General features: G+C 39.1%; 1 protein-coding gene across 1 annotated transcript in view; it reads right to left on the bottom strand.

Moving 5' to 3' along the window:
• LOC147495442 (E3 ubiquitin-protein ligase At4g11680-like) overlaps nt 1–26,014 on the bottom strand; it is an 87,794-nt gene that overhangs the window by 52,635 nt on the left and 9,145 nt on the right. The window lies entirely within an intron of this gene.

Consider the following 26,014-nt stretch of genomic DNA (forward strand, 5'->3'; position numbering starts at 1 on the left):
CTAATAGAAAAATAGCATGTAGAAGATCAGGCAATAATTGGGCATGGGTATTTCTTTTTGCCATAAGCGAACATTAAAAGTAAAAACGTTTGATTACAAAAAAGCAAGCCGTTTTTGTTCAACAGCACTATCTCAAGAGCATGTGTTCAAAGTAAAAAATAGAAACTTAATTTAAGAGGAATGGGTAAAACACCATACCATTGCGCTCGAAATGGGAAGTTGTGAATCACAATTGATGAAATAGAAGTGCTCTGAAATCAGAACGATCCTTAATATTGAAATGTAAAATTCAAAATTGACTCTCTCCTCTTTGATTTTCAGAACTCCAAGCGCGACAGGAAAGGGATTGGATTATTTTGAAGAACAGAAACAGATCGATTTTTCAGACGGTCGAATATGGGAAAAAGGAGATGGGATGGTCAGAAGAAACACTCTTAGAATTGAGAGAGAGAGAGAGAGAGAGAGCGCTTTCTGTGTGATAAGAAGAGTCGGGATTTTTAGAGCATAACTGTTTTTTTTTGCAAAGTACCGGAATGCCCCAATGTTTAAAGGGCATTAAGAGTTTGAGTGGTGAAAGTTTTCGGAACCCTTTTTTAAAGAAAGTTTGGGCTAAATAATTTTTTGGTCCAACTAATTGAAAGCCGGGACTTTCTAATTATATAGTAGAATAGATATATATATATATATACGGTTTGTCACGGTTTGTCTAGGGTGCCACTCTTATAGTGACACCCTTATCTCACTCTTCTCTTGAGCCGTCGGATCTCGCCCTCTAGATGTGAAGATCTAATTCACCCAATTTACCGATATTTACCGATATTTCAAAATTTTGGTTTATTTCAAAATAAAAAACGAAAAATATTTAAATTTCAAAATTTTGGGTTAAAAAAACGAAAATACCAAAAACACGAAATTGGGTTGGGTTCTCTCTCTCTCGGCTTCTTCTTCTCCAATTTGAACCAAGCTTCTGGATTAAGGTATTTTCAAACATTTAATTTGTTTGATTTGTTGTTTAATTAGTAAACAACAAATTGGGTATATTGTTGGATGTTGTTTAAACGGTTGAACCTAGTAAACTTTATTCTTGGCAATTGTTTAAAACGTGAAATTGGGTGAATACTGTAACAAGTAAACAAGTTTAAAACGCTTGGTTCAACCGTTTATTGGGTATGAAATTGTTTATATTGTTGTTTGGAACAAGAAACTTGGAAGTAAACAAGTTTCTGTATTTAAAAAAACATTAGACAACGTCGCGATTAAAGTTAGGAGCCGAGGGGGCCTGTGGTACATGCTCACCCTCAACTTTCGCAAACAAATTTTTTTTTACTATTCACATTCACAAAAACCAAAAACCATATCCAAAAACTCAACAAAGTGAACAATGTTACTATAATGCGTGTAAAGTAAAGTACTAAGTGAACAGTGTAACTGTGTGTCTGTATAAAGTAAAGTACTAAAGTTATAAAGTACTAAAGTACTTGGGTTAAGACTTAACAGTGTTGGCTTCGAAGTCTAACTTAAAACCCATAACCCATAACCGACAAAAGAGATAATAAAAAGCAGACACACAAACCGAAAACAAACAAAAACCGAAACCAAACAATTGAAACAAACAGCGAAACAAACCAGTTTGACTCATTATCAAAAATTTAAGCAAAACCCACAGGTACTCCACTTTTTCACAGTTTCACTTTTGTCTATATTATTCTAATTAGCTATCCATAATTTCTAAAGTTTTATAGGTAAGCCTAATATTATTAAATTTCCTGTCTTATTTTTTATCTTTTCATATTAAGTTTATTCCTAAACCATGTTTTTAATTTTTTGTATTCTTTTTGTGAATTTATTAAACCACATATTTTTATTTAATTTTATTTTGTGAATATCACAATAACATTGGTAGTTTATTTTAATTAGTGCAATTTTAATTCAGTTGATTAATGGTTTATTTTAATTATTTAAACAGATATGTTAAAATATTTGATCAAAGGAAAGTCGTTGCCCACTCAACCTACTCAACCACCTAATAAAACAAATACTATTGCCAGTGTTGAAGTAGGATCCTCCTCAAAGCGAAGTCACCAAGAAATTGAGGATGGTGGTGTTGAACGACCTACATCAAAGCGGGTTTAACGTGAAAATCGTGAAGAACTTGACTTGTCTAGTCTTCAGGGAGACCCTGCACTGAGAAAAAAGATTTCAGATTATCATCCTAATGATCAAGACTTAGTGAGAAGAGCATATTTGCTTAGGGGTCCTTGCCAGCCTAATCATGCTTTTCCTCCAAGAACAAGAGGCAAGAGAATCTGACGCTTTCAGAAAGAGTGGTATGAGGAGTTTAGTTGGTTGGAATATAGTATCCATGAGGATGCCGCATTTTGTCTATATTGTTATCTCTTTAAACCTAATAAGGGGGCACAAGGAGGTGGGGATGTTTTTTCTCACAGGGGGTTTACTAATTGGGAAAGAAAAACCAAATTAAAGGAGCACGTTGGAGGACCAAATAGTGCTCATAATATTGCTTATAGGGCAGCACAAGCTTTGTTAAATCAAGAGCAGCATATCGAGACATTTCTTCACAGACAATCTGACCAAGTTCGAAGGGATTATTGAATACACCTAACTGCAATAACTGATTGCATTAGGTTTCTTTTAAGACAAGGTTTGGCTTTCCGTGGTCATGATGAATAAGATGAGTCGATCAATAAAGGTAATTTTCTTGAACTTATACGGTTTCTGAAAGATAATAACGAAGTCATTAAGAAAGTTCTTGATAATGCTTCTAAAAATCGAAAATTGACATCGCCTGATATCCAAAAAGATATTGTGACTGCTGTGGAAACTACAAATGCTATTCTAAAAGATTATGGAAATTCATTGTTTGCTATTTTAGTTGATGAAACACGTGATATATCAATTAAGGAGCAAATGGCAGTTGTTTTGCGTTATGTCGATAAGAAAGGTTATGTGATTGAGAGATTTTTTGGAGTTGTGCATGTTAAGGAAACTAGTGCATTAACACTTAAAAAGGCAATCGATGAGTTGTTCTCCAAGCATGGGTTGAGCATATCTAGGCTAGCGTGGACAAGGGTATGATGGGGCCAGCAATATGCAAGGTGATTTGAATGGCCTAAAAGCACATGTAATGAAGGAGAATGAGTCTGCATTTTATGTTCATTGTTTTGCCCATCAGCTTCAGTTAGCCCTTGTAGCAGTTGTAAAGAACCATGAGTCAATCGCTAACCTTTTTAGTATTCTCTCTAATGTGGTAAATACTATTGGAGCATCATGTAAGCAACGGGATATGTTGCGCGATGCAATGAAGGCTAAAGTTGTTGCAGTGTTACAAAGTGGAGAAATTTCAAGTGGCAAAGGGTTGAATCAAGAGACTAGTCTTAAACGATCTGGTGACACTCGATGGGGCTCACACTATTATACACTTCTTGGCATGATAACCACTTATGGTTCAGTAGTTGATGTGCTTGATAATGTAACGGAAAATGGTTCAAGCTCGGAACAAAGAGGTGAAGCTTACGGATTATTAGATTCAGTGCAGTCTTTTGAATTTATCTTCAATTTGCATTTGATGAAAGCGATACTAGGAATTAGCAATGATTTGTCAAAGGCTTTGCAGCGTGAAGACCAAGACATTGTCAATGCCATGGCTCTTGTTAAAATAACAAAAGTACGCTGACAGGCGATGAGAGATGATGGGTGGGATAGTCTCCTGACTGAAGTTTTTTCACTATGTGTCAAACATAATGTGGTTGTTCCAAATATGGAAGAGAGGTATATGGCTCGAGGGAGGTCTCGACGAAGAGCAGACGGAAACACCAATTTACATTACTATCGTGTTGGATTATTCTATCACTGTATTGATTTGCAAATTCAAGAGTTAAACGACCGGTTTAATGAAGCAAACACGGAATTACTTCTTTGTATGGCATGTCTTGATCCTAGTGAATCGTTTGTTGCTTTTCGATAAGCAAAAGTTGATCCGTTTTGCTTTCGACTTTATCGATGATTTTTCAGAGATAAATCAGATGGAATTAGCGGATCAGCTTGAGAATTATATCATTGATGTGTGTTCCGATACTAAGTTTGGTGAAGTAAATGGAATTAGCGGCCTAGCCAAAAAAATGGTTGAGACAAAGAAAGACATTGTGTACCCACTTGTTTATTTGTTGATTAAATTGGCGCTGATTTTACCTGTTGCTACTGCCATTGTGGAGAGGGCATTTTCTGTTATGAATATCATAAAGAATCGTCTGCGCAATTGGATGGCGGATGAGTGGTTGAATGATTGTTTAATAACATACATTGAAAAAGAAGTTTTTGATAGCATTGATACCGAATTGATCTTACAACGCTTCCAGAAGATGAAGAAGGATGACGAAAAAGAAGGCCGCCGAGGACAACTATGAACAAGTACTTGTTTAGATTTGATTTTTTTTTTCTAATACATTAATATATATAATATATGTTTTTTTTTTTTTTTTTTTTGTATGCTTGGTTTTTGTCTGGCTGGCTCACCCTCACTTACTTTCCTAGCTCCGCCACTGACCGCGTGTATGAACTTTATTCAAATTGGGTAACCTTCTGTGTAGTGAATTTATTCGAATTGGGTACCCTTTATTCAAATTGGGTACATGTAATAATTTTGCAAATTTAATTAGCTTTGAATGGTATTTAATTTAATTAGCTTTAATGGTATTTTCGTTGCCGTATTCTTTATGCTTTAATGGTATTTTCGTTGAAGTTTGAATGTTATTTAATTAGCTTGAACTCTGTCGTATTCTTCATGCCGTATTCTGGCAGAGTTTTGAACTCTGTCAGAGTTCGGTGAACTCTGTCAGAGTTTTAAATTCTGTCAGAGTTTTAAATTCTGTCAGAGTTCGGTGAACTAGCATATTCGGTGAACTCTGTCAGAGTTTTAAATTATGTGAGAGTTTTGAACTCTGTCAGAGTTTTGAATTCTGTCAGAGTTTTGAACTCTGTCAGAGTTTTGAACTCTGTCAGAGTTCTAAATTCTGTCAGAGTTCGGTGAATTCTGTCAGAGTTTTGAACTTTGTCAGAGTTTTAAATTCTGTCAGAGTTCTAAATTCTGTCAGAGTTCGGTGAATTCTATCAAAGTTTTGAACTCTGTCAAAGTTCGGTGAATTCTGTCAAAGTTTTGAACTCTGTCAGAGTTCGGTGAAGTAGCATATTCGGTGAACTCTGTCAGAGTTCGGTGAATTAGCATATTCGGTGAACTCTGTCAAAGTTTTGAACTCTGTCAGAGTTCGGTGAACTCTATCAGAGTTTTGAGCTAAAGTGGATTGATCCGGTCGACGTGGCTAAGCTGAAAAAAAGAAGGGAGTCCTATATATTCTATAATTGTATTGATGGCTCATTTTGGCTCAGTTCCTCGATATGGGATCGAAAATGTTAAGTACTCAGATTTCTTAGAGAGGTAGCGGGTTAGCTGTACAAGCAATTCGACCTCTTATAGGGGGGATGGGGTTTAAAGCGACTTCTCTAGAGGGGCAGCCCAGAAGCAAGATTCTAGGCAGGCTTAAGTGGGGATTTTGGTCTAGCCATTAGAGATAGAGAAAAAGTTGAGCCAACCAAGGCTTTGGTAAGAAACCAGTAATATGCTTAACACACCCAAGTCAAGGGCTACGAGTGGGGATTTCTAGGGAGATTCAAGCTGTGGCGCAGCTAGCTTTAGTCGGCATAAGAACAAACAACTAAATGGGTATCCTTAGCCTTTTGTTAGCTTCGGTGGCCTGGAGTCTTCTACGGGGCATCTCTTCTTTATAGCTTTATAGATTATGAATTCGATTCAGAACACGCAAGAAAAGCGTTGATGGAACCATGCAAACAATGCTCATTAACTCACTAGCGTCCCAATCAAATCATTCCAAAGTACTTCCCCCATGCGCCCCATTTGAACAAGCTCTTGGTGAAAAAGATCGGCGTGTAGTCCGAACGAAGATTATCCGTCGTAGTTATTTCCTTTTTCTTGAAAGCTCTGCGCGGAAAAGGGGAATGCTCGTGTAGTCGACACTTGCACTAATCTTTTCAGAAAATCTTCCAAGAAACCGATAATCGGAGTCCGGCCGCCCCGAAAGTGATAAGCACCGCTAAACCCCGATTCGGTGCCTAATTTCTTCCATAGCACCCTTTATTAGAATTAGAGCCGCCAGTGGTGTATTGATCGGACATAATGCTCCCCTTTCGTCATAAGGCGTGGTTTCTCACGCCCTATAATGATGATCAAATCACGATCATGGGATAGCCGGTTCTAATTCTATATGCGGATTAGAATTGAAATTAAAACCCGAAGCTTATTTAGTTCCGGATGATGTAGAGCCAATTGAATTTATTTCCTTAGGTTCCTAGCTCTCCTCTCTCGGGTGGGTTGGAAAACTTTCATATCAAAGGGGTTAGCTCTATCGAACGAAGGTTAGGTTTTCAAAGTGGTAGGCTTAGAGCCCGGCAATAAAGCTAGAAAAGTCTACCATGAAGCGAAAGTAGTCTTTGCCAAAGCAAAAAAAGGTAAATGCTTATTTCATCTTTTCGAGATGAAATGCAAACGCTGGTGGTCTTTGGGGTCCAACTTATTTCTTTTTGTTTGTATTGGACTTGCCGACATATCCAAACGTAAGTGAGTCGGAATCAAGCTCTTGTCGTTCGTCCATTCAAACGATGCTATAACTTAAGAAAGAGGGCGGCCCCCTCTTATAATAATAGTAGATCATTTTCGGCATGCTATCCATTTGAATTGTTTTCTCCTCCCTTTCCAACCTAGTCATTTCTGATCATTTTTGCAGTATAGTCCTCCTCAACTAAACAAAAAACACCTAAGATTAACAGAAGAAGGTCTATCCCTTCAATCCACTTTGAAAGCCAAGCAAGCTCGGGTAAATGGCCTAGAAATAAGAAAAGACCACTGAAAAATAGCGGTACTAAGGGTTGCTTTCCTCTGGGTAGGCTATCTTTGAAAAAGTACAAGCCCAAAAAGCCATAAATGAATAAAACGAAAACAAATATTAAATTTCGGATTCCTAATACAGTAGTTTTGTCGCTAGGTGCGGACATGATTGCTATGAAAATACTTATCATGAAATAAAAGAAGAATGAAATTAGAAATGCCCACTTCGTGCGCCTTGATAAGCTCATAAAGATGATGCAAGCCCCCGACAACAGGGCGGCTAGCTTCAGGGGTTCCATGAAATAAAAATCTTCATAGTAGAATAATCCAAAGAGAAATTGAATAATGAGATTGGGTTTGCATGCTTGAATTAGATTGGGTTTTTTTTGTTAGTGTGTGGAGGGGGGATTTAATAGAGTATAGTTTGCCTAGATAGCATGCACACCTTAGATATAGATTGGCATGCACACCGCCTTATTTCGTTATTTGTTTTTTCATGTTGGTATTGCAACAATTTGAATTAGTTGAATGTCTTATTTTTAACTCCTATTTATTTTGTAGCAATGCCTCGAACAAAGAATTTGAATATGAAGAATGCAGCAAAAAGTGTTTTCACGGGTGCTAAGAAGTTGTTAGGGGGGGAGTAGTAGTTCGGTCGCGATGAGGAGCCCCGAGAAAAGAGAGGAAGGAGAACAACCACTTCGCATCGGTTAAGTAGAGGGATCGGAAAGCGGATGATCTCAAGAATGTTGTAAGTGGTGTAGAGTTAGGAAATCAAAAGAGAAGAAAGGGGATAGTTAAGTGATGTAGATGTAGATGTAGATGTATATTTAGATGTAGATGACGATGACGTAAATATGGATCGTGGGAAGAGTGTAGTTCTAAGTCATGCTGATAGTGAAGAAGAGGGTGTTGATGATGCAGAAGAGGAGACTGACGAGGAGGAAGAGGACGCGGAGGAGGAGGAGGATGACGAGGAAGTCCATGTACTTGTACCTCCAGTGAATATTGTGAGAAAGTCTAACAATGACTTGGAGTTCAAGAGAGGTGTTTATGGAGGTGGCCCCCTTGTGTCACATCCGTTGTATGATTATGCAAAGGCATTGGCTCGCGATGTTTGGGAGGGGGAGGTAATATTATCATATAGTGTCTATTAGTATTTAAATTTTGTATTACGAAACTTGTGCATACATTAATACTAAGTTTTTGTTGTTTTAGGTGGAGCGAGGGGTGTTGAAGTGTCATGGGCACCTAAACAAGTTGGTACAATGGGATATCAGAGGAGAGTGTTGACCGTTCTTCTACTTTTCACGTGGAGCTTCAAAGGACCGGCTTTATGTGCTCGGTCTTAGTTGTATGAGGCATCGGGGATCGTGTGTTGGTCTCGCGTTTGTGGAGAGGTGGCATCCAGAGACCAACACGTTTCATATGCCGTGGGGCGAGATGACAATCACGTTGACGATGTTTCCCAACTCTTAGGAGTTCGATCGATCGAGGCAAAGCGGTGGTGGGGACGATTTGACCTTGGAACAGAACAAAAAGACTCCTCCACAAAAATCTTGGCATACCCATGGATAAGATAGATGCGGAGATGAAATCCAATAAGTTCACTTCCAAAGTTAGGATGGATTTCTTGATGAAGCGATTTCTTTGGAAAGGTAAGAGATGAAGATTTACGTGATGAAAATGGGGTTGTTGTGAAGAAGGCGCCAACCCAAAAAGAGGTGCAGTTTGCTATGAGAGCTTATCTGTTATTTTTCTTTGGATGTACCGCCTTCACCGACACGTCTGGAACTGCAGTTCCCGTTTGTTATCTGAGACTGCTTTCAAAATTTGCCGAGATCGAGACTCTGGCGTGGGGGTGCGACCTTTACCGGCTTACTTGTACAGGGGTCTTGGGATTGCCACAAGTGCCAAGGTGAAGGGTGTTTCAAGCTATTTCACTCTCCTACAGGTATTAGTTTTTTTGTTTTTCTTTTCAATGTCAATTTTATCTATCTATTACAATATTAACTCGATGTCTATATTAATGTAGGCATGGATTTATGAGTACTTTCCAGTGTTCAGGCCATACCCAAATGAGGACTATCATTTGAGCATGTCCCGTGCTAATAGGTACTCAGTTACTCAGTCTTTTTATGCTAGCACAACAATTTTGCATTGAAGTATACCGAGCCACCATTGATAATATGACTTGTACCGATGTAAGCATTTTTGTATGTAAATAGTTTTATTTATTAATTAATATTATTAGTATGTGATTAATGATTAATTTTCTCGATCATATGCTATTTGACAGGTTGAATGGTATCCCTATGTTGAAGTCCGAGCTACACGGCCGGTGGATGAAATAGCATTTTTCGAGGGATTTATATGCTTTCTTGATAATGTCGAGCAGTACAATATATGTTGCGAGGGTTGTGCATCAGTTGGGTCATATGCAGTTTGTACCCTTAGATCCCCCAAAACCAAAGACCTTGACGCGAACTACTTCCGGACGCGGGTATGATGTGAAATTTAATATTGCGTCTTCCTACTGGAGTAATTGGCAGAATCACTTGATTCAACTTGAACAACGAGGACCCATTCCGTCTTATCTATGGGAGTGTGTTAGTAGATACATGAGTTGGTACGAAAACAATAGTCATATTCGAATGATAAACCCTGATCATCTTAGTCACTACTCCCTACAGAGTCTTCCATATCATAATCTGGTGAGTTAATATCTTACAACATTAATTTTTGTTTTGTTTTGTTTTGGTATTTTATAAATGTAAATGTATATACTAATGTAGTTTTGTGTTTTAATTTTGACAAACACCCGTAAAAGCCGATGAAATTTCTCGCTTGCTCAATCAAGGCCCGCAATTGGGTGGGGCTGCGATTCGAGAGGATGCCTGAAACGAGTTCATGGAGGCATACAATTTGACCCGGTGCAAGTTCATTGGCCGGACGATATCGTGAAGGAGCATAGGATTTAGGTATGTTGAGTTTGGTTAGTTTAGGGTTTAGTGGTTAGTTTGGTTAGTTTACCTCCTTTTATCTTGTGTTGGGGACGAGTGTTGGAAATGGAAATGGTTTGTTTGTGTTAGTTGAGATGATGCGGGGGAGTGTTTATTGGCATTTGAGATGATCTTTGGTTTTGCTTTACTTTTCGGTTTGTGTTAGTTGAGATGATGCGGGGAGTGTTTATTGGCATTTGAGATGATCACGGGTTTTGCTTTACTTTTCAGGTTTGTGTTAGTTGAGATGATCAGGAGTGTTTATTGGCATTTGTCTTTCTTTGTTCTTTTGAGAGTTGATCATGACTTAAGTTCAAGAGTTTTCCAATCAATGAGGTTTCTAGATTTGGTGTTGAATTTGACATATGTGGTAGTATTTATACTGATTCATGTGTTTTTATTGGGGGGTAATTAGGCAAATGGTGGTGGCGGAAGATGGTGAACATGAGGAAGCAAGTGGAGAGGTTAGTTTTTCTGTCAGACCTTAATAAAGCAGTTTGATTTAACTTTGCTTGACTGATCTGTTTATTCAATTTTTTTGTTTTGCAGGAAGGAGATAAAGTCAGAAAGTTAGATTGGAAATCTCTTTGTAGTCAAAAAATGTTATGTTAGGACTCTTTTGTAAGTGCAAGTTGTTGATATGTAGCAACTTAGCTTTATGTTCAGTAATTCAGACAATGTAATTCAGACATGGTGTCACATTGTTGAAATATGAAATGATAGTGATCTTGCTTTGGACTTGTCATTCTTTTCATGTTCACCTAAGATCCTAGGGTTTCATGTATTTCATGTCACATTGCCTTTGGTTATGTTTCTGCTATTAGCAGGCATTGATTTTAATAGACGTCTGGCTGTCGATTGGAGTAAACAGGTTATACTACTTACCGTGGTCGCGTATGTGCTTTGCTTAGATTTCAGTTTATATCCATTCAATGGCTCTTCTTGTGCTTTCCGACAATTTGCGCATTTTAATTTGTCACATCGAAGTATCTCTATTAATAATCTAATGCAGAACATTGTCCCAATGTTATCTCTAATGTCCCAATGTTATCTCTATTAGTATCTCTAATGCAGAACACAAAAATCCCAATGTTATCAACAAAAATCCAATGTTATTTACCAAAACACAAAAATCTAATGCAGTACGCAATGTTTTTGCCAAAACACAAAAGATCTGTTTTTTTGGCTCTTGAACGGTGTGGTCACACCGTTTGGGACTAAGGCCAAACGGTGTGGCCATATCGTTTGGATTTGAACTTGCAAAAAAAATGGCGTGTCTGTTTGGACTTAGTCCCAAACGGCATGGCCACACCATTTGGCCACACCGTTTGGGACTAAGTCCAAACAGACACGCCATTTTTTTTATCCAAATTCAAATCCAAACGATATGGCCGTACTAAGTCCATATCGTTGATGTTGATGTTTTGGCAATTTATCAGTTTGGTTTGTTTGTGTTGATGTTGATTGATGATCATATGAGTTTAGGTAAATTTGTTGTTGAAAAACGTTGGCATTATACTGGTGGTATAGTATCTGCATCAATACATCATATCAACTTACGGAACAAAATTGCAAGTGGGCACGCTTGTGTAACAACAGTAACATTTATAATAAGCACATCAAAATGCTTTATGCAATCCCAAATATTATTGTTCTGTATTACAACATTTAAGCACATCAGAATGAATTAGCAACAAGTATAGCCTGCCTGCACCTCAAGGGTACAATAATCAATATGTTAGGCCAACGCACAGCTTTAACCAAGCTCCACTACGACAAGGACAGGGTCAGGGTAATTTTAATAATTATAACAACCAAGTGCAACCTCGACAAGGTCAAGCACAAGGTCAAGGTAATTATAATAATTATAATACTAATAGAGGTATCGTTCCGGTCAATAATAATTATCAAAATCCACCCATAAATACTTCACGTGAAATAGTTCCAGTCACACCACCCATGACTACTACACCCCACACAACCGGATCGCCTTTGACACCTTCATACAAGTGAGCCAAAACTTTTCCAAACCATGGCTCAATCTAACCAGCAAACTTCTACAATCCGTTAATAATTTAACCCAACGGTTGGCTCAAGATAAAGCCCAAACCAAAGGTGTGTTGCCAGTCACGCAATACCTAATCCTAAAACAACAAACACAACCTTTGAGGTAACCGATAATACTAGTAATGAATATGAAAATGTAGGTGAGATAAATGCCATCACCACTCTCGGGCAGAGTGGTTGATAACAAGGTAACTATGCCTATAGTTACCCCACTAGTAGCCCCTACACCTACTATTTTACTAGATGCGAAATAGAAACCGAAGAGCCTACCAGCTGTAGTAGAGGTACCCGATTACAACACAACCTAAGAAACAGTAAAGCCACGGTTAAACATCCGGGTGATACCATTGCTAAATATAGGCGAAACCACCGTTTCCACAAAAATTAGCCATGTTAACTAGGGATACAAATTACGAGGAGATTAGGGGACGTTTTCAAGAATCTAACTATAAACCTTCCCTTCCTCGAAGCTATTAAAAAGCTACCACATCATGGTAAGTTTCTTAAGGAATTGTGTACTACTAGGCGTAAGACAAATATACCAATAGACTTTTTTAACATAACAATTCCCAACCTTATCGAACATAATGGAATTGTTAAGTACAAGGACCACTCGGTCGCCCCATCGCATCAATGCACCTTAGGAGATTCCTATCTGACGACCGCGTTATTAGACCTAGGGGCTAGTGTTAACTTACTCCCATTTTATTTGTATAGATAAATAGGTCTAGACAAGATGCAACCCACTAAAATGGCGTTGCAATTAGTCGATCGGTCTATTAAGTATCCTAAGGGTGTAGTCGAAAATGTTCTCGGTCAAAATTCAGGATTTTTACTATCCGGCTGATTTTGTCATCCTCGACCACGTAAGTCGATAACGACTCTGTCCGATCATCTTAGAGGCGACCCTTTTCGCAACCGCCAACGCGCTCATTAATTGCCGCGATGGTTCAATGTCCATGTCTTTTGGCCATCTTGCTGTTGAAGTCAATGTTTTTAAAACAAGGACACAGTTACCCGATTCGTCTATGGATGGAGAGGTTAGCATGATCGAAAGCGTTGCTCGAGATTATTTCAACAACACGTTCCCTGATAATCATATGCCCAAAATTCTTTCCTTTGGAAAGTCGGACTCAACATTTTCATTCCTACACTAGTCGATACACATATTATTGATGAGGGCCGGGATAGATGACTTTCTCAAAGATGTAGAGGACTACCATAGTAATGTTGATATGACCAATCTAGATGAGGAATTCGATGAGTTTCTTCGAGTAGGTGACAATTCACCCTATCAAGAACTAACTTGCACAACATCCACCTCGACTCCCCTCCTTCCACCCTTTCAAAGGAATCTCGAGTTTGCACTCGATCCTTTTGTTTCTCTGTGCTTCAAAATTTTTAAATCCTCCTAGCAAACAGATACTTGAGGAAGGACAAACTATTTGACACCTTCATTTTCAGAATTGAGGCGGTCCCTACACACACAATGAATGAGTTGATTGCTAAAACCACATCCTCATTATTGTGCGGCTGTCTTTCTACAACTTATCCATATCCACCATATTCTCCACAACCATTCACTTTTCCACACTTATTTACTAGAACACCCACTCATTCAAAAAATTAAAAAGAAGGTGCATGATAGGTTACACAATAGGGTTATCCGGCCGTTTTCATTCCACTAGGCTGCGTCGTAGGAAATCTTGGTGCTTGATTGTATTTGGATATGTTTTTCTGTGATATTTATTTATGGAATGATCCACAACTATTTAGGTTGTTGATATATGATCAACCGTGCATGTTCATACATATGTTTTAGATAAAGTCTCGAAAGTATCCGACTATAAACGACTCAATTTCTGTGTTTGGTGCACTTCCTTTCACTTTAATATATTGGTGAGTGCACCATTAAGGTAACCGGGCCCTCCCTATGGAGTATGTGGCTGTAAGTACCAGATCCTAAGTCCACGGTTCACATAGTTCACGTTTTCCACTCTTGCATGTTTTTCTCGGATTTTTGAGTCATGTTTCTCTATGGTGTGAATTATGTCTTTATTGCTTATTGTTTTTCCTTCTAAAAATAAAATAAATAAATAAATAAAAAAATAAAAAAAAACATAGTAATCTAGGAAGTCTCGGGAATCTGACTTTAAAAGACCCACTGCTAAAAAAAATTTTCTAAGCTTCGTTGTAAAAAATTTGTTTGGGGGTGGGGTGTTCGTGTTTCCGTACTAAAATGTTTTATGTCCCATTAGAGTTGCTTAGGCCGTTTAATTGTATTACGATTCGAGTTGACATAATCCAGGAATTAGAGTTCATTCGTTCGCATAACTTACGTCATGCACGCACTTCGAGGCGTTATCCACTATCTCGTATGTCATCCGAAGTCAGAAGAGAGTGTTTTATGGATCATTGGATAGGAAATTCTCTCCTGATCATTTCCATATCTCATTCGCAAAAATCGGACCGGTAACGAAGCGGCAATTTTGATTTGAAGTTCGCGTAAAAATCGAAAAAAATCACAAATTTCGATTTTGGGCTTGGGCCCAACTCGCGCCCAGCGACAGCACGACCGCGCCCTTACCTTTAGCAGCACTCGCGATCTTCTTCTCCATCCGCCATTAACGCCCAAGCTCCAAAAAACCTAAAAAAAAACAAAATCAAAATAAAAAGAAAACGAGAATTAACCCACGCCCAAAATCAAATCCCAACCCAAATCGACTCCAAACACCACCGACCACCACTACCACCGATTTCCATCACTAAAACCCACCGAAAATTCATAATTTTGGTGCTGCACCGCCACCACTCCACCACCAACACTGTTGCTTCAACCGGCCTATTAAAATCCCACCACCACATCACATTTCAACCCTCACTCCATTCCAAACACTAGATGGCTCAACAACGCCGAATTATACCGGAGCAAGTTTTCACTGCCGACCACTTCGCGCCGTTTTACGGTGACGAAATGGCTAGTAGAGACTGGGGTAGTTTGTGGTACTCGACCGAAGCCTTCTACCACGAAGACTTGGTCCGACGGTTCTACAACACCAGGGAGTTGGAGGGGAGTAGGATTTTTGTGTTGGTAAAGAATAAGAGGAAGGAGTTGACTACTGGACTGTTGGTTGAGATTCTAGGCATTCCGCCTAGAATCCATCTGATGCCACTTTACAGAGCCCCGGTTTGACGGGTAGAGCCTTTGATGGGCGGATCGTCATCAATGGGAGCTACAATACAAACTCCCATTGTGTTCGCGGGCATCCCTCAGACCAACCGGTGGCTACGGCTCGTGGATTCGGGTCGGAATGTCCTAGGGGAAGGACAAGGTCGGTGACATCGGTCCGACCTGCCTCCACATCTTATGGGTACTCCAGAGCGTATACGATTTCTGTATCTTGGAGTTTTTGGCCGAAAGCATGATTAGGGGGTCGGAAAGTCTTTGGCACCTCTTCCGTGTTAATTACCAAGATCATCTTTGAAGATGAAAGCGACTCGCGGCCCGATAGGATTTACATTACCCCGCACCGTAACACGCGATCTATAGGAGTGTGTCCAACAAGTCTGGAAATTGCCCAAGATAGGGAGCGGGATGAGGTAGAGGAGGAGGATGAGGATGATTCGGAGGAGGATGAGGAGGGCGTGACTTGCTTTGATACGGATGCCTTCGAGAGGTGTTGGTCGGATCGTAACGCATGGCTGTGCTTCATAGGGGCATCGTTCACTAAACACTATCTGTGGCAGACCTCCGGACTCGACAGGGAGACTATTCATCACAACTTCGAGCTCCGCACCCGAGAGAGAGGATGAGATATGGGAACAAAGCGAGGGTGAGATGGAGCCCCGCCCGGTTTAGAGTGGATATGCTTGCACGCTTCCCACCTCATACGGACTCGCTCGAGGACACAGCTATTTTTGAGGCATGGCCGCCGACGAAGGACGACCGCTTTGGACCGGGGAGCCCGGGAGCCACCACTAGAGAGTGTGCCTCCGCCACCGATGGCGAGGTGTGTTTAGAGAGTGTGAGGATTGATAGTGGTTGTTGTTTTATTTATTTTTGTTGTTTTTATTGTAATGTAACTTTTATTGTCGTAATTTGAATTTTGTAGTGAAAGGTACTCCGAATGAAAATTTTAATATAAGGGGTTATTTTCAGTATGTGTGGTTGTTTCATATTGATCCCACCTTCCCAACTTGTTTGGGGGTGGTTTTATCAATTCAAGCTTTATTTTTATATAACCCTAGTGTTAGAATTTATTGCGGAGTAAGGTGAAAATATGGCCGTTTAGGCATATCTATGATTGAGAATCATTGTAGGATGAAATCTAGATTAAATAGGTACATTCAATCATAAAGTCAACCTAAAGATACTGGGTTTGAATTAGAATCAAGAAAATGAGTTGTTTCCATTTTCGGGTTTGGAAATTTTAGATTCTGAAACCGTTAATACTTTTGGCAACTTCCGATCCGTTTTAGCAACTTAAAACCTATATAAACTTCATACATTCTACACTCACAACTCACACTACATCTAACTTCCATCACGCACCCTTCACACCCGCGATTCCCACGTTTCATCTCCATTTTCGCAAATCTGCACCTTCGAGCGCCTGCCGAGGAGCCAAGGCCTTCGCCTACACTTCCGACGAAATTTTTTGCTCGAAGCGCGCCAGCGCGCAAGTCAAAAGCGACTTCGAAGGCCAAACACCGGAATTCCAAAATACAAAGAGCGACTTCGCGCTAGTTAGTTGGGCCGCTACCGACTTCCGTGGACCAGAAAAATTCCCGTTTTCCGCGAAAGTATAAATTCGAATTACGGTGTTTGAGCGGGGTCGCCAAGTATGCATGCTGGCTTCTGGTAGATGAAATTCCAAGAACTTAGCTGGTCGCTCTCCTTGAAGCGTCGCGCTTCGAAGTGTATTTTATCACGGAATTTTTCCAAAGCTGAAACGGGCAACCACAGTATGAATCAAACAAGGGTGGGTGGGTGAAATGGGACTTGAAGAACAGTACTAACACTACGAAAACAATACGAAAGTGAAACTAAGATGGCAGCGGCGCCATTTGATAAAAGTAAAAATTGAATGTTTTTCCTACGAGATAAAGCGATGAAACTTACAAACGCAAGTAAAACTAAAACTATCTTATTATGCCTATGTTTATCAAAGATTCTACTCTCAATCCTATGAGATATAGTGGAGTAGAGTGATTCGTTCCACTCCTAGTCCTTCCGTATGCTATGTTCTCACGTGTAAGTATTCTTCTTAAAGTCTAATGAGAGATTTATGAAAAAGGCAATTTGACTACGATGCAACTACCCACGAAATGCAACTAGTCGGTTATCAGAATAACTAAGGGAATGTTACGTTGATTCTATGATAAAGAGTTAGAGGGGGATTGATTCCACCTTAACTCAACTTAATCCACTAGCGACGAAGTCGTCAGAATCCGAATTGAATCGCTACGCTTGGTAACAATCGGTTCTTCCTAATCCCTAATTACACATGGCATTTCTACCAATTAATAATTAGCATGTGAACGATTAAACCCATTCTCATGGTGAACTAAACGTTTCTAGAGTGGAAAGGAAATTACGACGATTCTACGATAGTCGGAATCAAGCTTTCATCAAGGCTTCTCAACCCCCTCTAATGGAGGTTTAGCCGAGAATCATTACGCAATCATTTCCGGTTAAATTAAATATAAACATAACATAAAGATTTGAAATTTACTAATTTAAACAATAATGAAATCTAATTTAATTACTAAAATGAAATAAGGACAGGAATTGAAATTAGATCTAGAATTGGAAATGACAAAAATCGAAATTGATAAAGAATGCTACTTTATTGATCTAATCAAATTGAAGAGCAAGATTCAAAGGTTTAATCTAATACAATAATTTAAATGGAACTAAACTTAATTAAAACAATTAAATCTAGATCTAGAAGCTATTCTAATGGCTACTTTCTATTCTAAGCTATCTACCCTAATTCTCTACTAAATAATCTACCATTAACAATGAGTTAAGCTTTTGTTTTTATACATCCAGATCCAAAAATCGTGCATGGGCTTGGAGCCATGTTTTGGGCCAGAGAATCAGGCCCAAAACCCAATTCTTTCAGTCCAAAAAGGCCTCTTCAGCTAGATTCGGCTTCAACAGATTTTTCGTCCACTTCTGCTCCTCTGATTGCGTCAAGGCTTGGACCATTGCAAAGCTCTTTCCGAGCCGGTCGTTTTGACATAAGGTAGGCCCAAATCGGAGGTCCGAGTCCAAAGATATGGTATTCGAAGTTCTCACGACTTTTGCTCCTTTATCTCGCTAAAGTGGTGGCATTTCTCGCATATAATGGACTTTGAAGCCTGAAATGCATAAAAACACGTAATCAGTATTAACTCTTACTTATTATTCACATAATTGGTCTAACAGTATGATTATTAAGGGGTTAAAACTACAGTTTTGGGCTCTTATCACGTATTCACGAACAGAATGAAAACATCCAACACCAACAAGCAAACAATGAAGTGTTACAAGAGGACGTGGATACTGAGAGAGAAGGCCAAACTAATGGAAGAGGCAATCAGGTAGCTCTGGCCAGAAACCGGCGACATTCACAAATCCCTACAACTGGGGTGAGGACCACACATGAAGGGACACGTGGTGCTTTGGGAAATAATATCCCATTAACAGTAAGTGGGAGACATGGAAGCTTTTTTCAACGTGGGGTTGGGGCTTTTAGAGGACGTGGACTCTCAAGAGCCTCTTGGACTTCATACCACAATCAGGCCCACTTATCACATGGTCTTCCAAGTACAAACCCTGATCCACAAACGAGTCATTTTTTGCCTAGCACAATTGCACTGTATAGGCCCACTGGTTCGGAGCTAATAGAAGGCGATATGCTACAAGGAACAGATTTGCTCCCAAGGACAATCGCAACTCACCAGCAACATCCTTCTGTTCTCCCAACTCCAGCTGCTATTGAAATACCAATTGGAGCCGCCACTCGCTTTCTCAACTAGAAGCAATAAGAAGGGGAAGAGACAAATAACTCCGCAAACCGATATGAGGGTAGGTTCAAAGCGCCCTTGTGGAATACATATTCGGCATATTGATGAGAATTCAACACGAATAATTCAAATTTCAGAGGAAAGGCCTGCGAACTTCCAAGCAAATTAAGCTCAAGGCCAGATTGCAAATGAGGAGGGGGGTAGCAATGGTGCAAATACTGTGAGGTACATTGAAAACTACATGATGAATTCCACTGCAGAGAACACCCACAACAACAATCAGATTCCCCTCTTTGGGAATGAAGGACCAATCAATTTAGCACTCAGAGCAGGGGTGCAAATAGCTACACACCCACCGGTCATACAAGTGCAAACAATGACTGACTTATTCACACTAGATATCTCTCCGGGAACACATGCTGGATTACACGGAAGCTCAGGAGCTGGTAATGCATTTGATATTGCAGACCTTCAGTTAACTCACATTACTCAAGAACATGTAATAGTCAATCTCTCACCGGCCACTTCAACTACCGACCATGTGGTGCCAAACTTAAGCCACCAACTTCTAGGGGGCAACATCAACAGGGTAATGAGAGTAAGGAATTCTAGAGCGTATTTCGTAAGGAGGTCTTGCACTCAATCATAGAATGAACTGATAAATGTAAAATGAGTAGTTTACCTACGAAATGAACGATGAATTCAAAACGTAAGTAAACTAAAACTGATCTTTTAATCTCAATTATCAAAGCTTCTACTCTCGATGCTAATTGCACTAAGTGGAGTAGGAAGTTCGCTCCACTCCTAGTTCCCTAGCATGGATTGTTTTCTAAGTCTAAGAAATCAGTCTTAAGTCTAATGAGAGGTTTACGAAATGTTATGCTAACAAGACGCGTTAATTTAAATAACAAGATATAATAAATAACAAGATAAAATATAAACTAAAAGTTAATTTTACTTTAAAGCTACGGAAATACGATTGTTTGAATCTAGATAAAGAAATAGAGGGAATTAAATCCACTCGAATCCAACTTAATAACCTAGTATAGATTGTCGATCTCGATTCTTACGTTTTTTCACGACAAGAATTTCGAGTCTAATCCCTAGTGTTCATGGCATTTCTACCAAGTACTAACTAGCATGTGAGGTCGCCCACCCATTCTCATAATTTAAACACGACCTTCAGAGTGGAATAGATTCTACAACGATTCTATACTAAACAACTAAGTTTTCATCAAGGCTTCATCAACCCTCTAATGGAGGTTTTAGCCTTGAGTCATCAAAACATCATTTCCCATATTATTATAACTAAACATAATATCAAGATTCAAATCTACTTAATCTAAACTAAACAATGATTAAATTCTAATTAACAACTAAGAAATGGTAACCAACAATAATTAAAACTAGATCTATAAATTGAAATACCACAATTCGAAATTGCTAAAATAACTATTTTTTTATTTATCTAATCAATCAAGAATAATGATTCAAAGACTTAATCTAAAACAAGAACTGAAAATGGAACTAAAACTTAAATTAATTAATGAAAACAGATCTAGATTTATCTATATTATTTTAGGTCTAACTAGCTACCATTAACAAAGAGCTAAGCTTTGGTTTTTATATGTTCAGATCCAAAAATCGTGCATGGGCTTGGAGTCATGTTTTGGGCCAGAGGATCAGGCCCAAAACCCAACTCTTTCAGTTCAAAAAGGCCTCTTCAGCTGCAGTTGGCTTCAGCAGACTTTTCGTCCACTTCTACTCCTCTGATTGGGTCAAGGCTTGGTCCATTGGAAAGCTCTTTCCGAGCCGGTCGTTTTGACATAAGGTAGGCCCAATTCCAAAGTCTGAGTCCAAAGATATGGTCTTCGGAAGTTCTCATTGCCTCACAAGATCGCTTTCTCGCCTCGCGTGGACTTTGACTTTTCATCTTTTGACCGGGCTTTACAAAGGCTTTGTCTTCTTGAATCTTGGCCTTTAATCACCAAACTCCTTAGTAACCAACCATTGCTCCTTTATCTCATCAAAGTGGCACATTCCCGCACATAATTGACTTTGAAGCCCGAAATACATAAAAAACACGAATCAAGATTAACTCTTACTTATTACTCACATAATTGGTCTAAAAGTATGATCTGCTAAGGGGTTAAAACTACAGTTTTGGGCTCTTATCAACCACCCCAAACAGCATTTTTTGCTTGTCCTCAAGCAAATATGAGAAATTAGCATAAGTGACCAAAAATGGAGTTCTATCTACTCGCCTCTCATTTGAGTCGCGATTGCATTGACCATATGCAACAAGGCCTTAAACCACTAGAAATTCCCATAGTGGACGAAGTTATAGCCTCGCGGAGAGTTTTCCAAGTGAAGGTACTCACAAACTTCATCTATACTACAACGACTAAGAAATAAAACTATTGTTTTCTCATTCATGTCTCAACTATCTATACATCTCACTAGCAAATACATAAGAATAACCCAGTCAGAACCCTAAGCTAATATATGCATAATAATCAATCATCTAAAATAAACATATAACAATGAGTAATACTATAAAATGTAATAGCAGGTCCGTTTCTGAAAACTCGGAATAGCGTCCTTAAGTAGGTCCTCACATAAATGTCAAGACAAAAACCACTCTGATTTTTCCACTCAAGTTTCGCTACTCCGATTAAAGGTGGGCACACTTTACCTTACAATCTCAATGACAACAAGGAAGCCGGAGTCGATCAAACACATCTGCCACTTACTATCACACTAACATATTCCTAATTGAGCTAGAGGTCTTTATTAGGTGTTGCGGGGATTTGGAGATGGTTTAAGAATGAAGGAAATGGATATTCAAAAGGACACCATCCGTTCGGATGTGTACAAGTGCTTGACAGATGTTGCACTTGAGGGATTAAGTCCTGATCAAATTGGCCAACGGTTCATTTTGCCTTCCTCGCATGTTGGAAGTCCAAGGCACATGTACGAGATTTTTCAGGATTCAATGGCTATCACCCCAAGACTATAAGCACCCGGATATTTTTCTTACGGTGACGCAAACCCTAATTGGCAGGAAATTAAAGATGCGCTCAAGGAACACCAAACCGACACTTCGCCTGAAATAGTTGCACGGGTATTCGAAATGAAACGAAAAGCAATTATGAAAGAAATCTTGAAGAATGATATCTTCGGTCGGTGGTTGCATATGTCTATACCATTGAATTTCGAAGCGGTCTTCCACACATGCATTGCCTTTTATTTCTTGGCGCATGATGACAAGATCCGAAATAGTGAGCAAGTTGATAAATTTTATATCTTTGAATTCCGGACCCGACACCCACCCCGCATTGTTTGAAACGGTGAAGAAGTGCATGGTTCATGGCCCCCTGTGGTGATCGAGATCCGAAAGTGCTTCATGTATGGAAAATGGTCGATGCACTAAAAGCTATCCAAAAGAGTTTGTGGAGGAAACAATTATGGATAAAAAGGGTACTCCATTTACGGAAGTAGCGACACCGGCAAGAAATATTTTGTGAAGAGGAAGAATAAAATGGTTAAAGTTGATAATGGAGATGTTGTTCCCTACAATGCATATCCATGCGAAATGTTTGATCGCCATATCAATGTTGAAGTTTGTGCATCGTGTCAAGTTGTTAAATATATTAACAAGTACATCTACAAAGGCTATGACAAAGCAACGATTGGTGGTGGCGGGAACAAATGATGAGATTCAAACAATATATCGATGCAAGGTACATTGGACCAAACGAATTTCGCATGGCATCTATTTCAAAATCCAATGCATAAAGAGTTTCCAAGTGTCCAACGATTGGCGCTTCATTTGGAAGGTATGCATAGGGTTGTTTTCAATAGCAAAGAGCCCATGGATGCAATTCTTGCCCGAGCAAGAGACCAAACTTCAACACTAATGCCTTTTTTTTGCGTTGTCAAGATCCAGATGCACGTGCATATACCTATCAAGAGTTTCCACGACACTATGTTTTCCACAAAGACTCTCAAGAGTGGACTCCTAGGACTCAGGGACCTTCCATTGGTAGGATGTATTTTGCAAGCCCCAATGCCGGGGAGAGGTTTTATCTACGTTTGCTACTTATTGTTGTAAAAGGGCCTACCTCCTTTGCATATCTTTATAAAGTCGGTGATACCGTGTACAGCACATACAAAGAAGCATGTATTGCCCGTGGGCTGTTGGAAGCTGATGATGAGTGGATACAATGCCTAGAAGAGGCGGCGATAATGAAAACTGGATATCAACTACGGAGGTTGTTTTGTGTAATTCTTTTAGAGTGTCATCCGTTACGACCCGGATCTACTTTGGAGCAAATTTGCATCGAAAGTATATGTGATGATCTTGGACACCGGCGAACAAAGCACGACATCCCGGATCCAAGTGATGAGCAAATAGCGATTACGGCTTATATCCGGTGGAACAAATCCTTTTAGAATCGGGAAGACATTGGAAGATTTCCGCCCATGCCAAAGCAAAAGGAGGATTGGAGCAAAATTGTTGGCAATAGGCTCATTTGGGAGCAACGCCAACTTCAAAGATGAAGGCATAGGAGAAGAGGCTGCAGTTGATGTGAGTCGTCTTAATGCCGAACAACTTCATGCTTATATCGGCGTGGATCGATTCATTATATGGTGACAAGGGCAAACTTTTCTTTTTGAATGGAGCAACCGGTACAGTGGAAAACTTTTTGTATAATACAATTGCAAAGGGCCCGCCGCAAAGACGGGTCTTATTGTCATCATGGTGGCATCATCGGGGAATTGCATCTGTTGTTATTGTGCGGCGGACGACCGCTTCATTCTACATTTAAAATTCCAATTGATGTGATGGATACCACTTTTGCGGCTTCACTAAACATTCGACCTTGTCGACCTATTTAAAGAAACAAAACTAATTGTTTGGGACAAGGTGCCCATGCAACATAGATACTGTGTTGAGGCTGTGGATAGAACACTTCAAGATATTTGTGGAAACAAGAAGATATTTGATGGTATCACTACAGTTCTTGGTGGTGATTTTCGACAAACACTGCCTGTTATACCGTTAGGTCAGAGAGAGCAATTTGTTGGTGCATCACTACGGCGCTCTTTCCTTTGGAGTTATTTGGAAGTTTTGCACTTGGTACAGAACATGCGGCTTGAAATGGCAGAGTCCGAGAATGTCGAATTCGCCGATTTTTTGTTGGAGGTGTGCTACTAATGCCTTCTAATTAGAATGTTTTTTTCTCCATTAGTTCCATATATAAACGAACTATTTTAGAAACTAATGAATTCATTTTTTGCTTTGATTCATTTAGATTGGTTCAAATCCCCAAAGAATGCGCATTACAATTGCCGAATGGAATACGCAAGTGTACCAATATCCAAGAACTCATCTTCTCTGTCTATCCCCAATTGGATGTTATGGACACACCGTCTCCAAATTTCTTAACCGATCGACTATTCTTTGTCGCCCGTAATGATGATGTGAGTGCAATTAATGAGGTTGCAATGAATTTGTTTTCTGGTGAAGCTTGAGTATTTGGCGGCAGATAAAATCATCGAAGATGATATTGATAATCCAAGTGGGGCTCACTATCCCATCGAAGTTTCGAACTCCCTCGACCCTTCTAGCTTACCACCTTTCAATCTCAAGTTAAAACCCGGATGCCCTATAATGTTGCTTTCGGGAACATAGCACCTAAAGATGGGCTTTGCAATGGGACACCGACTTATGGTGCTTCAATGTGCGCGAAAGTAAAGTCCTTCAAGCCAAAATTTTGACCTGAGAGAAAGCCGGAAATCGGTACTCATCCCAAGAATATCTCTCGCTCCCTCAAATGCAGAGTTGCCTTTCAAACTATCAAGGCGACAATTCCTGTTCGACTAGCTTATGCCATGACAATTAATAAGTCGCAAGGCCGGTCAGCTGAAATATGTTGGCATTGATTTGAGGACACCGGTTTTTCAGTCATGGGCAACTCTATGTGGCCATGTCCGGATGTACTTCTTCAAAAAAGAATATCCGTTTTTCTTCCACCTAATGCAAGAAATTGTACTACAAATGTCGATACCCGTAAGTTCTTCTCTAAGGACATCGATACCAATGAGAAAAGGCAAGTGAGAAATTAAAGAATGTTACTTTTATTGATTTAGAAAATAAAGAATATATTGTATCCATATATATGCTATGTAAGTTTTTATGATAGTTTTTTTGTTGATGATAGCGTGGATACTTAAAAATAAGAATAGAGATTATTTTATTTTGAAAACCATCTCTTTTGTAAACAATATGCTAAATGTATCAAGTCTAAAAAAATCATGTGTATGTGGTTTGTTTGTAGGTACCAAGTTAAATTGCCATAATTTTTCAGCGACATGATTGTAGTCTTTGCTCCATGGCGGATTTATCCATATGGTAGCAGAATGGTGTGAACAGTATGCATAGAGAGGAGAATGAGAGAAATGAGGAACTCGATAAGTGGGTGGAGTATTTATTTTATTTTATTTTTCCCTTTTCGTTACTAGAATTAGCCACAGGTGAAAAATTATGCAAAGTCTTATTTAATGTTTAATGAGTTGTCTTTTAGTTTTAGAAGTAATTTGTGTTATGTATAAATATGAAGTTATATATTTTGGTATGGTTGATCTATGAGAATTGTAATTGTATTGTTTGATTTTCAAGGTTATGATGTGATTTAGGTTTTGAAATGTTGAAAATACAAAGGAGACTCTTTGGATTTTTAATTTTTTTAAAAAAAAAAAAATAATGATGCTCTTAATTGAAGACTCTCCCTTTATTTTCATCATTCTCATTCTCGATATGTATTAAATTAATGAATGTATAAGAGTATGTGTAATGAGTTGGTTTGTGAGAAATGAAATGCATAGAATTGCAATAATTAAACTCACTTGAGTATCATTATGAAATGATTATGAAGTAAGATAAACTGTTGGAAATGGTTATATCATCGATACAATGCTACCATAGAGATGGTCTCTCTTGGGGTATTGT

Source organism: Coptis chinensis, chromosome 6, assembly GCF_015680905.1.
Source record: "Coptis chinensis isolate HL-2020 chromosome 6, ASM1568090v1, whole genome shotgun sequence".
Classification (NCBI taxonomy): domain Eukaryota; kingdom Viridiplantae; phylum Streptophyta; class Magnoliopsida; order Ranunculales; family Ranunculaceae; genus Coptis; species Coptis chinensis.